Source organism: Pleurodeles waltl, chromosome 12 (genome assembly GCF_031143425.1).
Source record: "Pleurodeles waltl isolate 20211129_DDA chromosome 12, aPleWal1.hap1.20221129, whole genome shotgun sequence".
Lineage (NCBI taxonomy): Eukaryota > Metazoa > Chordata > Amphibia > Caudata > Salamandridae > Pleurodeles > Pleurodeles waltl.
The window spans coordinates 479338725-479352287 of NC_090451.1; positions in this window are offsets into that span (position 1 = coordinate 479338725).

Genomic DNA, 13563 nt, shown 5'->3' on the forward strand with positions numbered 1-13563 from the left:
TATCTCTACAGATTCACATTGCAACTTTATTCGTTTTGACCTACAATTATCCTGATAAATATTATATATTTTTCTAAACACTGTGTGGTGTATTTTTGTGGTGCTATATGGTGGTATTGTATGATTTATTGCACAAATACTTTACACATTACCTTCTAAGTTAAGCCTGACTGCTCGTGCCAAGCTACCAGAGGGTGGGCACAGGATAATCTTGGATTGTGTGTGACTTACCCTGACTAGAGTGAGGGTTTTTGCTTGGACAGGGGGTTAACCTGACTGCCAACCAAAAACCCCTTTTCTAACATTGGTGATCAGCGGTGAGGATAGGACTTGTATTTGTGCAGTGACATACAGTAGCTAAGTATTTCACTACCTACCCACAGTTGAAGGTCAACTTGATTTTTATCTCTTTTTGCAAATTCGTTTTTTTCCTGATCATTTTCAAAAACGAAATCCTCACTCAACATGTCTCCGACTGGGTCTCAGATAGGAGACTTTGACCTAGTCCTGTTGGATACATATACGGTCAAACAACTAAAAGGGTTCTGCAGGGCAATGAGGGTACCCACCCAAGGGGCCTCCAAAAAGGAGGATTTTCAAGTGGCGCTGAGGGCCTGGGCAGAAGCCCATTTAGAAGAGGATGATGAGGAAGAGGAGCCAGAAAATGGCCCCTCAGAGAATTTGTTGCTATCTGTGGATGGTGTTACCACTGCAATTGTGCCCCCTTCCAGACCAGGGAGAAGTGTCTCTGTGCAAAGCCTGACCGCAGAGGAAAGGAGAGAGGAAAGGGAGTTCCAATTGCAAAGGGAAAACCTGAAAATTGAGGCTCGACAGGAGGGAAGAAGGGCAGAGAGAGAAGCCAAGCAAGCTGAGGCTGAAAGAGCAGCCAAACAGATTGAAGCTGAAAGAGCTGAAGCTGCAGCTGAGAGAGCCTTCGCTGAAAAGAAACTGTTATTGGCTCATGAATTGAGTCTCAAAGAGCTGGATCTCAAGGCAAAGCAGTCTGAATCCAGCAATAATGGTGGCAGCATACTGACAGGACCTGCTGGAGAAAAGAAGGTTCGTATACCCAAAAATGTGGTGCCCAGTTTTGTGGTGGGAGATGACATAGATAAATGGTTAGCTGCTTATGAAGTTGCACTACGGGCTCATGAGGTTCCTGAAGGGCAATGGGGGGTAGCTATGTGGGGATATGTGCTGCCATTGGGGAGGGACACAATTCTCACATTGGATCAACCTGATCAAAACACATACCCACTTCAGAAAGCCACTTTACTTGCCAAGTTTGGGCTGACCCCTGAGGGATCAGTCAGAGGTTCAGGGACAGCACCAAACAAACCACACAAACATGGGTAGATTTCTTTGACTTTTCCAGTAAGGCACTGAATGGATGGGTGCGTGGCAACAATGTAGATAATTATAAAGGGTTATATGACTTGATTCTGAGAGAGCATATGCTTAATAGTACTTTTACAGAGTTGCGCCAGCACTTAGTGGATAGTAAGCTGACTGTTCCCAGGAAGCTTGCTGAGGAGGTGGACCTCTGGGTTAGCACCAGAGTGTCCAAGAAGGTACCTGGGGGGGACACCCACAAAGGTGGTAAGGTTCCCAACAGAAGAAAGAGGGGATAGATAAACTTACAGATAAGGAACTCTCCAAAGGCCCCCAAAAGAATTCCCAGGTAGGGGGTGGCAACCATTCCTTTTCCAGATTTGGGAAAAAGCCAGGGACATATGATAGGTCAGGGAAATCCAACCCCAAATGCATGGAGTGTTACCAGTATGGTCACTATAAAGGTGACCCCCAGTGCTCCAAGAGAGCACTGCCCACTACCGGACAGACACCTGGGTTGACTAGTGTAGCGCTCGGGGGGAGATGGAGACGCTGATTGACGCGACGCCTTCGGGACAACCGGAACTTCGACGCACGGCCTCGCAAGGACAACGCCGCCAGATCTCCAGAGGAGAAATCGACGCGACGCCTGCCGTGAGAGCGAAACTTCGTCGCGCAGCTCCGCAGAATGATGCGCAGCCGGAAAACAAGCAGGAGAATCCACGCACAGACCCGGGACATCTGGTAAACCCCGCGATCCACAGAAAGAGACTGTCCGCGCACTGAAAACTTTGCACGACTTCCCCGCGTGAAAAATAACGACACAAGTCCGTGTGTGCTGGGGAGAAATCGACTCACACACCATTTGTCCACGTATCTCTTCTTCTGTGGCCCTCTGAGGAGATTTTCCACTCCAAGCCAGGTACTTTGTGCTTGAAAGAGACTTTGTTTGCTTTTTAAAGACTCAAGACACTCTATATCACTTTTCAGTGATATCTCTACAAATTCACATTGCAACTTTATTTGTTTTCACCTACAATTATCCTGATAAATATTATATATTTTTCTAAACACTGTGTGGTGTATTTTTGTGGTGCTATATGGTGGTATTGTATGAATTATTGCACAAATACTTTACACATTGCCTTCTAAGTTAAGCCTGACTGCTCGTGCCAAGCTACCAGAGGGTGGGCACAGGATAATCTTGGATTGTGTGTGACTTACCCTGACTAGAGTGAGGGTTTTTGCTTGGACAGGGGATAACCTGACTGCCAACCAAAAACCCCATTTCTAACACACGCTCATTGTCATTTCCTCATCACTGCCAAAATAGTTACTCATGAAGCCACCATTACTACTACTCCCCCACCATCTCAACTACAAAAACCACTGCTACCATTATTGCGTTCACTACTACCGTTGTTTCCACAATCACTGCTACTAACCACCACCACAACATTAGTTTGTTTGCAAGAGCACTGTGTGTTGAACAGTGGTGTGTGTGTTAGAAAAAGGCATGTGAAAATGTATGAGGCCATTGCTTGTGTTCTATTGGGGGAAAAAAATGTCCAGTACTATTGATTTTGCAGTGCTTGTCTGTATGGACGTTCCGTTAACAAGTTTATGTAATAAACTTCAAAGAATGTAAAAATCTCTTGTACTGCTGGCTGACGTGAGCATTAAAAAAAGGGACAATCACTCAATCTACTTAAAGTGAATCGCTCGTTAGAAAGGAGGAAATGAAAACAGGCTGTACTTTTCTATTAACCACACACTCTAAAGCATTCAATGAAGGAACAGTGACCGGGTTAACAAACAGCAAGACGTGTACAGAATGCATCATAACGGAAGCACATGAAAAACATGCTGCACATGTCAATACAGTTGAGACAAGCAATAGTATAATCTAACTCGACATGAAGTTGAGACTTACATGATGAAGCACCGCATTTTTAGAACTATTATACACGGCTATATATTTTAATACACACTTGACAACCCAACCAATTTAAACAGTAACCTCACTTTTTAGTACTTCCCCTCCCCTACCGATTTTTCACAGTATTCTCTCTGCTTAGTAAGCCCCGCTGGTTGCTTGAGATCTGATAACATTGATCAGAGCCTGCGAACTTGGCTCTCTGTGAGCTCTGCTCATCTCGGAAAGGAAACATTGACGGGCTGCAGGCTGACGCAGAATGAGGCGCCGCTAAGCTGACAATGACAGCTCTGACTTTTGAACTATCAGAGCGTTCTGCCTTTGGGGGTAGATCCACTGATACCTCCAGGCTACAGAGCGCGTGGCATGCGCATTGTCACACTGCCCCATCCACAGGACTACTCGCACAAACAGCCCTGCACAAACACGGCCAATAAAACTGAAAATAAAACACAAACCAGTTCACTGCGCCTGGCTGAGGATGAAGAGAGTGTGTGGAAATAAGGCAGGCAGCGACATCAGTGGGAAGAGCTGTGATGTAACTTTACAATTACATGGTTCATTAATGTGTCACTGTGAGAGTAGCAGTTGACAGACTTACGTTTCTTTCAATCTGTTCTTTCTAGAACTAAGAGGACTTTACAGGACAAGGACAGAGCTCGGAGTGACCATGGCATGCTGGTGCTGAGCTTCGGGGTCTGACAGCTGCACAGCCCCTGGTCGGACAGCAGTACCGGAAGTCCCTCTGTTGAGAAGGAGTTCTGCTCCTGATGTGAGTGACCTGTAAGGAGTGGAAGGGGCACAGGGGAGAAAATGGATCTTGGATTAACACAAAGACGTTTTAAGGCATAGACACACTGGGCAATTTCCCAGGGCCACCACCTTCCAAAGTGCATGCTGGGGAAGTGAACTTTCTCTCTATTTGACCTCTTTCTATTCTATTATTTGATCTAAACCTCTCTCCCTCCATTCTTGCCTCTTGCTCTGCCTCTCTAGGCAGTGTCATTTTAAAGATTTTTGCGGTTCGGGGCAAGACACATTTCACCTGTTTTTGTGAGCCTGTTAGAGATCAACAATGTAGTATTGTTTGGCATCATGTGGGCTTCAATTGACAGGAAATAGGTAATAAAATTCAAAGTTATTCCTGTCAGGGACCTCCAAAATACATTTTGCTCAAGGCACCAAAATGCTTAAGCTATCAGGGCAACACCCCATACCCTCTCATCTATACATCGCAAGGCGTCTCACTGATGCACAGTTTGGAATCATAAACAGGAGAGGATAGTAAAGAATCAGTTGTGGGAAATACATAACTGCGATGTGAGGAGATGCAGAAGAAGTGATGGGAGGTATGATGAATTATAGGGAGATGTCAAAACAAAGAGAGAAAACCCCACTGAGAGCAGTCGAAGGCAGGGTTAACAGGCCTGTGGAGAATGAAGAAGAGAAGAGAGCACCAAAGAACGGAAGAGAGGGGGAAAAGGGCAGTTGTCAGGGAAGGAGGCAGATGGTTGAAGGCGGGGACATAGAAAGAATTGAGAAGAGGGGAGAAAGGGAGAAGGAATAGGGGTGGCTGATGAAAAGAGAAGGAGGGTGTCAGAGGAGGCCTCCTGAGACCAGACAGTAGAAAGTGAAAATAAGGATGAAAAGAGAGGAGTGATGAGGTAGTTCGCTGGGGTAATGTGATTACCAGTGATGGCATCTTTGAGTCAAAGGGGCATATTTAAAGGCCCCAGGTGCCACCTTAGCAACACAATAGCGTTATATTTCCGGTGTTAAGATGCCCGCAAAAATGGCACAGTGAAATTTAATGGATTTCACTGCACCATTTTTGGCATCATTTTTAACGCCTGCTCAGAGCAGGCATTAAAATGACGCACCCATTGAAACCTCTGGGCTTACTTGCACTTTGTTACACTAGTGTCAACATTTTTGACTCTAGTGTAACAAAGTGCCACAATAGCATCAAAAATGTTGACGATATGTACTAACTCCCGCCATGGTGCACCATATTATAAATGCAGCGCAACCATGGTGTTGTTAAGTGCTGATAGGGGAGGGTGCAGACAAAGTGGTGCATCAGCTCTGATGTGACACTTTTTCATAAATATGGGCCAACGTTTTTGTGATGCCATTTGCGTGTTGTTGTAATTAGTCTAATCAGTGATTTATTGAGCCTGAAAAATGTCACCATTTTCAGACAACAGAACGCTGGTCAGTATGTGAAGAGCACACCTATTGAGTCTCCATTATGAAACTCGGTATCAAAACCAAAATAGATATATTGCACAACGTTAGTATCTGTTTTATCAGCAGCCAAACTATTGGCAAAGAACAACTGTGCACATACACAATAGTGTTCCCTAAAAGAACAACAGCAAAGTACAGAATGGAAGTACTTTCTTTCCTTTGAATTGAATTTGCCAGGTTTACAGTATAGTATTTCGCTATTGCAGCTTAAATCGTTCCCCTAAATATAAATACATATTTTATCACTTAGAAAGCTCTCCCTGCCAAGTCTCTTTGATGAAATGTATGTGCCACCAACACACTAGTTCGCCATTCCCAAGATGGTGTCCAGCATATGCATGTGATACACATGCAGCAATCCCACCGGAAAAAACCCTGGCACATTTTAACAGAGAAATACATAAATGTAGGCTCCATTACGGCGCTTTCATTATATTCACCAGTGTGCCTCAGCAAATGCATCTCAATGACACGTTAATGAAAAAGTGTTTAAGGCACTTTCATCACGTTTAACCCACAACTCCGTCCTATAATACATATATTGCAGAACACATGTTAAAGTGTATGAACTCTATTTCTAAATAACACGTAATGCAGTGAAGCACACATTTTTATAATATCAGAATTTTAATCTACATATAGGGAATTAAGATGAGTACAGTACTTTATGCTGTCATTTGCACACGCTATTAACCGCTCACACTGGCATTAGCCCAGATGCGGAAATAAAGTGAAGATGGGCCAGGTGTTTTTTCAAGCATCATGATCTGAGCCGGTTGAAAAGAGGATTATTCATCGGCTGGATATAGTGAGATGAGACTTTTAAAGGGGGAGTGGAAGAAAGAACGTGTACCATGGAAATAAAGCGGATAACCGCACATACTCGATGTGCTCCAAGCCTTCTAATTTTGCGTTTCTGAAAATCCACATTTTTATTTTTTTACCCAGCAATAATCAACTCAAGACAAGGAATCGAAAGGAGCAATTAATTAATTCAAAATGACTTACCTTTACATCAGTAGCTACATTTTCCTTGGAAATCCTTTCAATAAAAAGTATCAGGTTATTTAATAATGCAAAATTCCAATGCAGTAGTGGATTATGTAATCTTCTGCAAACAATCACGCATTTAATGAACAAGGAGTTTTGTGACGGTTGGTCATTATAGTACACAGTTTGAATACGTAACGATCTTTCGCTCCTTCAAAAATAGTTCTAAGGAGCACGAATCTTTTACGCATGAATGAACATTTCTCCTTCTACACATTTCACCAACAGCCACACCAACAGTCTACCTCGATCACATTTCTTTATTGTCGACACCTTTTTCGCCTTATCCTTTGTCCAGGATTATCTCCCCTCTTTCTATCCCTTACCCTTTTCTGCCATGATCACTCAGCCATTAACTTTACAAATCCAGTATGACACTTGTTTAATTTGTAGATAACTGATCAAATAGAAAGTGCAGGGCTGTTACTTTAAGTCACAGCCTATCAGACAGCGCAGCTGTCTAGTTTGCTAAAGACATCTTGGGGACATTCAGAAAGCTGACCTAGGAATGATTCCTGCCCATTGTTTGCCATTGGCTTTGTGGTTTGTAACCCACATTGTCCGACTTTCCATTTTCTGGCTTTGTTTTATGCTGCCCAGCTTGAGTTTGCACCTTTCCTTGCCCAAACCGTATTTACAGTATCCTTCCAAGTGCTCCCTTTCTGGAAACAGGCCTGTAAATCTTGTTGTTATCTCACCACACTTGCTGTGTATTCAAAGACCGAGATCAAATGTCAGGTGTTGTCTTCCAGGGGTGCTTGTTTACTGTTCCTTCTCTGACTTCAAAGTGAGAGGATTTATGTGAGAATCTTGATACTGGGGGCAGGGAAGAGTTTTTTGTAGCACAACAACATTTAAATGACTTTAAAGTATTTCAGAATATTTCAGAATTAGGAACACAAATGAAGCACATTTTTGTTATTTCTGAATTGTGTTGGAAACAAATACTTTAATGTGACCATGACAAATCATTACATTAGGTGATGCAATTTCCACACATTTCCGTTGGTGCAATGTATAGTTTTAATAGTAAAACTGTATGTCTGTGCAAATGTAATGTAATTTCAATTGAAAATGTGCTGTCTGTAAAGGCAGTATACTTCCACATGATGAGTGCTCCACTTGATGCCACTCCACTCTACTCTGCACCACTTCATATCACTGCACTCTACTTTGCACCACTCCACTTTAAACCACTTCATGTCACTGCATTACCCCATTTCATGCCACTTCACTCTACACCACTTCACACTACACCTCTCTACTCTACCCTGTACCACTCTACTCTATGCCAATGCACATTTTGCCACTCTACTCTACTCTACACATCCACACTCTTCACCACTGCACTCTGCACCACTCCAGTCTAGGCCACACCAATCTACTCTCACAACTCCAATCTATGCCACTGTACTCTACCCCACTCTGCAACACTGCACTCTATGCCACTGAAGTTTGTGCCTAAACAATCTATGCCAGTCCACTTTATTATGTAACACTCAACTCTATGTCTGTACTTGTCAGCAATCCACTGTATGCCACTCTAATCTACTCTGCATCACTGTACTCTCCTCCACTGTGCTCTACACCACTTTACTCTATGCCATTAGACTCTGTGGCACTCTACACAACTGCGCTCCACCATGCAGCACTGCATACTACACCACTTCACTCTACTTTGAAACAATCTACTCTGCATCACTCAAATCCCATCTGCGCCACTCCACTATGGGCCATTGCACTCTATGCACTCCGCTCTTAACCACTGCACTCTGTGCCAATGCACTCTACACAACTACACTCTAGGTAACTGTACTCTATACCACTGCTCTATGCCACTCTACTCCACTCTACGCTACTGCACTCTGATACTCTGTAGCATGGCACTCTCCACCACTGAGCTCTATGCCACTCTACTCTGCACTACTCACTCTATGCCACTGCACTCTTCAGGACTATACCCTACATCACTCTATGCTACTCTACTCTGCACCACTCTATAACACTGCACTCTATGCCACTCAACTCTACTGTGCACCACTGCCCTCTGCAGCACTCAACTTTATACCCCTTCACTCTGTGCCACTCCACTCTGTGCTACTGCACTCTACTATCCACCACTGCAATATAAACCACTGCATTCTATGGTGCTACATTGTATGCCACTGAATTCAAAGCCACTGCACTCACTTCCACTCCACTCTGTGCCACTATATTCTATGCAACTTGATTGTATGCCACTCTAAGTGACTACACATTATGCCACTTCATTACTCTGTCACTCCACAGCACTCCACTCAACTCTTCCCCATTCTACTATACAACGCTCTATGACACTCTATGGCTTTCTCCTCTATGCCACTAAAATTTAGCTATGCTGGTGTACAACATGACGAAACACATTTGCAAAGTCAATAGCAATTGCATAGGTGCGACCTACTGGCTTTGCCAATGCTTGTTTCTTTGGAGGATTTCTATGCACTGCTCTTTCCTCCAACTCAGGCTTATTTTCTCGTGTTCTCACTCTTGCAGGTACTTTTCATCCCTCCTTTCTCACTGTTCCCATTTCCATATATTTCTCTACCATCTTCTTTCGCACTCTTCCTAGCCTTCTCTCCCTCTGCCTTTCTCCCTCTTGGTCTGAGTCAAAGTCTAATGATGAAAATCCCAGTTAATAAAAAATGAGTACCCACTAACTGGACAAATTAAGCACTGTTTGTGACCACTTCTTACCCTTACAAAATATACCACTTTGCATACCATTTCATTGAACATGTACACTTATTTGTTGACTTATAAATTCACTCCTCTATTCTCAGGCATATATTTCTATTCTGCTAGGCATCCTCCTCTAGATTGCCTTTGCCTTTATTATTTGACATTCTGTCTGTATTCTAATATTATGCACTCTTCTTCCTCCTCAAACAAAGCACTCCGACGCCTAGGAACTAATATATAGCAAATTAAAAGATGTGTTCCCAGAACAATGCTTTCTCTCCTTAAAACACGTTGCGTGGGCTAAACGTGATCCCGCAAGGTAACAAGCGTTTCAAATATAATTTTTATTTGTTACTCCACACCTGTGCCTACAAGGACATACATGAGTTTAAGTAAACAAGTTAAATGTAACAAATGAGTTCTTAATAAAAAAATTAAAAAAAAGTCTAAAATAAAACCCAAGCATGCAGCAAGCGTATAGACCTAATTCGAATAAGGTGAAAAGCATGATCTACTGTAGTCTCCAAGAACACGAGCTACAGTGTAGATTATTCATCACTATATAAAACAGTAAATCAAAACACAAAAGGATTTATTGACTTTACTTTCACTGTCACAAAAGAAAAGATAAATGCTTTAGAGTATCCGCGCTGCTTCCCATCAACCATAGGTGTCCTGCTGCGTGATAAATGGGGGACTGCCCAATGAACCTAGTCCACGACTGAATCTGCTCAAAATGTATTCATCACTTTTTGAACTGTGTCAAAAAGTCATAAAAAACTACATGTAGTGCCCCCCGCCCTCCATCATGTATTAAAGGTCACTGTTCTGCAAGGTAAAGAGTTATCAGGATATGGTGTTGTGCTACGAAACAGCCTCCTGAATCACAGAGAATATCGACTTTGGCGAGTATCAAAAACACTGAAAGGAAAAAACCTCGTACACCAGACTGCGGAGAAGCTGTAAAATTGATGGATGGGTCATAACGCAGGTTGAAAGATTGCTGTCCTTATATCGCATATGAGCCGTAAAAGCTCTCTTGATGGCCAGAGTTTTAATCAGAAAGCACCTGGGTGTCGAGAGTGAGGCATTAAAGAAAACATTGAGCTCACTGCAGGAGTTCAGTACTCGGCTGAGAAGTTTAGGGTCAGCGGTCTGACACCATCCCCTTCCTTCCCAGACATTGAGATTTACTGCAACATCTTAAAAAAGGCGCACAGTGGTGGCAGACAGCATTTGATCTCTCAATCCGTTAATGCAGTCTGACATTCAGAGACTGCTCCCGGAACCATAGTATTGGGAAAGTGATCATAGCATTGGGTCATGCCTGGGACAAGAACATTTTTACAGTACATTTTTCACAAAATCTACTGCACAAAAATATCTAAAGATGTCACCCTCTACAGCTGCAAGGTATTTACACTCATTGTAGCATTATCTATCAATAGCATAAAAAAAAAAATGTAATTATGTTTCCCTTTTCTTTGGGGTTTTACATTAAATTGTGCTCATCTTTGCCTCTGCTACTGAAATTGAGTACATTTAGAGGCAGTGGGGACGATTCAGAAGGATTTCATTATGAGGAAGTATGACAGGCTCCTGTAGCAGCACATCCCAGCAGAGGTTTTCTGAACCAGGCACCCTCTCATTCTCATGATACTAATAAATTATTATGCAACTGAGGAGTTTATCCACAAACTTATATCTTGCTATTGACTTAAACAGTGAGACTTCTGAAAGCATACTTTTTGCTAGGGTGCCGCATGGAGGTAACAGAAGACAGGGCAAGTCAGATAAGTGGCTGAGCAACACATTGAACTATAAAAAAGGAAATACATCTTTGTAAACAAAATCGTGAACCCCAAGATATTTGGTTATCCCATTGTTTATTTGATAAATATCCTTGAATGGAGAGTATAACATTTTAAGTTATATTTTCTACATTACACATGGGAGTGTCATGGTATTCTTGGCAATCCATTTTTGTCTTATCAGGCACGTTTATTTTTAGCTTAGCGGAGGCCCGACGCCTGTGCCCTTTTACCTAGATACACTGTTCTGTTTTCATTTATTCATTTTATTCCATTTTAGAAAGGCCGGCTTTTCAGCAGTGATGTTTTATTTTCATTATAACTTGTCATTTAGCAAACACGTTTTTATCATTTCTTATGCATGACATTTTTGATTGTGTTCCTTGCATAGGGTTGACAAGAACCGAATGAGAATAGTACAAGATAATGGCGGTCATTCTGACCGCGGCGGGCGGCGCCCGCCATGCGTTCACCGCCAAATGGCCGCTCCGCGGTCAGGAGACCGCGGATGCCATTCTGGCTTTCCCCCTGGGCCGGAGGGCGACCGCCAAAAGGCCGCCCGCCGGCCCAGCGGCAAATCCCCTGCAACATAGAAGCCGGCTTCGAATGGAGCCAGCGGTGTTGCAGGGGTGCGACGGGTGCAGTAGCACCCGTCGCGATTTTCACTGTCTGCAAAGCAGACAGTGAAAATCTTCATGGGGCCCTGTTAGGGGGCCCCTGCACTGCCCATGCCAGTGGCATGGGCAGTGCAGGGGCCCCCAGGGGCCCCACGACACCCGTTCCCACCATCCTGGTTCTGGCGGTGTAAACCACCAGAAACAGGCTGGCGGGAAGGGGGTCGGAATCCACATGGCGGCGCTGCAAGCAGCGCCGCCATGGAGGATTCCCTGGGCAGGGGAAAACCGGTGGGAAACCGCCGGTTCCCCTTTTCTGACCGGGGCTTTACTGCCGCGGTCAGAATGGCCCTGGAAGCACCGCCAGCCTGTTGGCGGTGCTTCTGTGGTCCCCGGCCGTCGGAATGACCCCCAATGTTTGATATTGCCGCCACAAGACTGCATCAACAATCTACTTCTTAAGCACATGTTCACGTCAAGCCTAATTTGCAGAACAAAACTTGTATACCTACATAAACATCATGTGGGCCAAGGGTCATTAGATTGGTCATTCTGGCCATGAATTTCCATCTATGCTGAACACTACTTTATAGATGACCTCAGCCTTGTCTCTACAACCGGATCAGGACACAGCAGGCAGATCCTTGTGCCAAGGTAATGGGGGTTGGTGAATCTCTCATGGACTCAGAACGTACAGATTGAGCTAAAACTGTCATGCTCTTGATATAGGCTAGAGATTAGGCATTAGTTAGGAATCATTTATCCATGTTTACTGCAATATGTTAGGTTTGTTCATGTTCACATCACTGATATTCACAATCCTAATTCTGTTATGTCTCATTATCCTTATTATTTTAGCTCATGTATTTTATGTTAGATTTCAGCCTTTTCAATAAACCTATTAAAAACCACCCTGCATCTCCGTTAATGCCTGTGTGTGTGACAATGTAGTTGAATTCAAGGTCAGTGCAAGGGGGAAGTAACCTAGACTTCCACAGAATATAACAGATTTAAAGAATTTTCTATGTGCCATAAATGTAATACAAAATAAATTTATTACTTCATATATAACTTAGACCATATTAATCCAGACGTTTTTCATGTAAATCTCGATTGAACATGTAATTCTGTTCATGGAATATTGGTGGTCATTACAGCCCTGGCGGTTGTTGTTAAAGCAGCGGTAAGACCACCAACAGGCCAGCGGTAAAAAAACTGGAATTACGACTGTGGCGGAAACCGCCAACAAAGCCAGCCACTTTAAGACTCCGACCGCCACGGCGGTACAAACAAACAGCACAGCGGTCACTGCCAACAGACAGGCGGAGGACAAAGTACCGCCCACAGTATCACAACCTACCAATCTACCACCTTTTCCGGGGCAGATTCACAGTGGAAAAAACACGGCGGAAACAGGACTTCGAAGGGAAAACGCTCACCTCTACACACCCCACGAGGAACCAGGACGCCATAAAACCAGAGCTGCAGATCCTGCCAGCCCTTATCTTCTTGCTTCTTTACTAGGAGCACAAACGCCGGCGACGAAGACCACGGTGAGCACTGCACCTACGACACAGGGAAGGGAAAAAACAGGGACACACACACACAATACGCAACACCCCCACCCTCACCCACGACAACACACACACTAATACATCATGATACATTATAGTTACACCCCCAAACCCCGCTGGAAGAATGCAAAGACCAAAGAAAATGAGTGTAACCATTGTAATATATGAAAATGCAGTACGCAGAAATATACATATATACACTATAAACAAAATAAACACCAAGAATAGTAGTCCAGGTAGTGCTCCATTGAAGTCCGTGGAACACTGGGCCCACACGG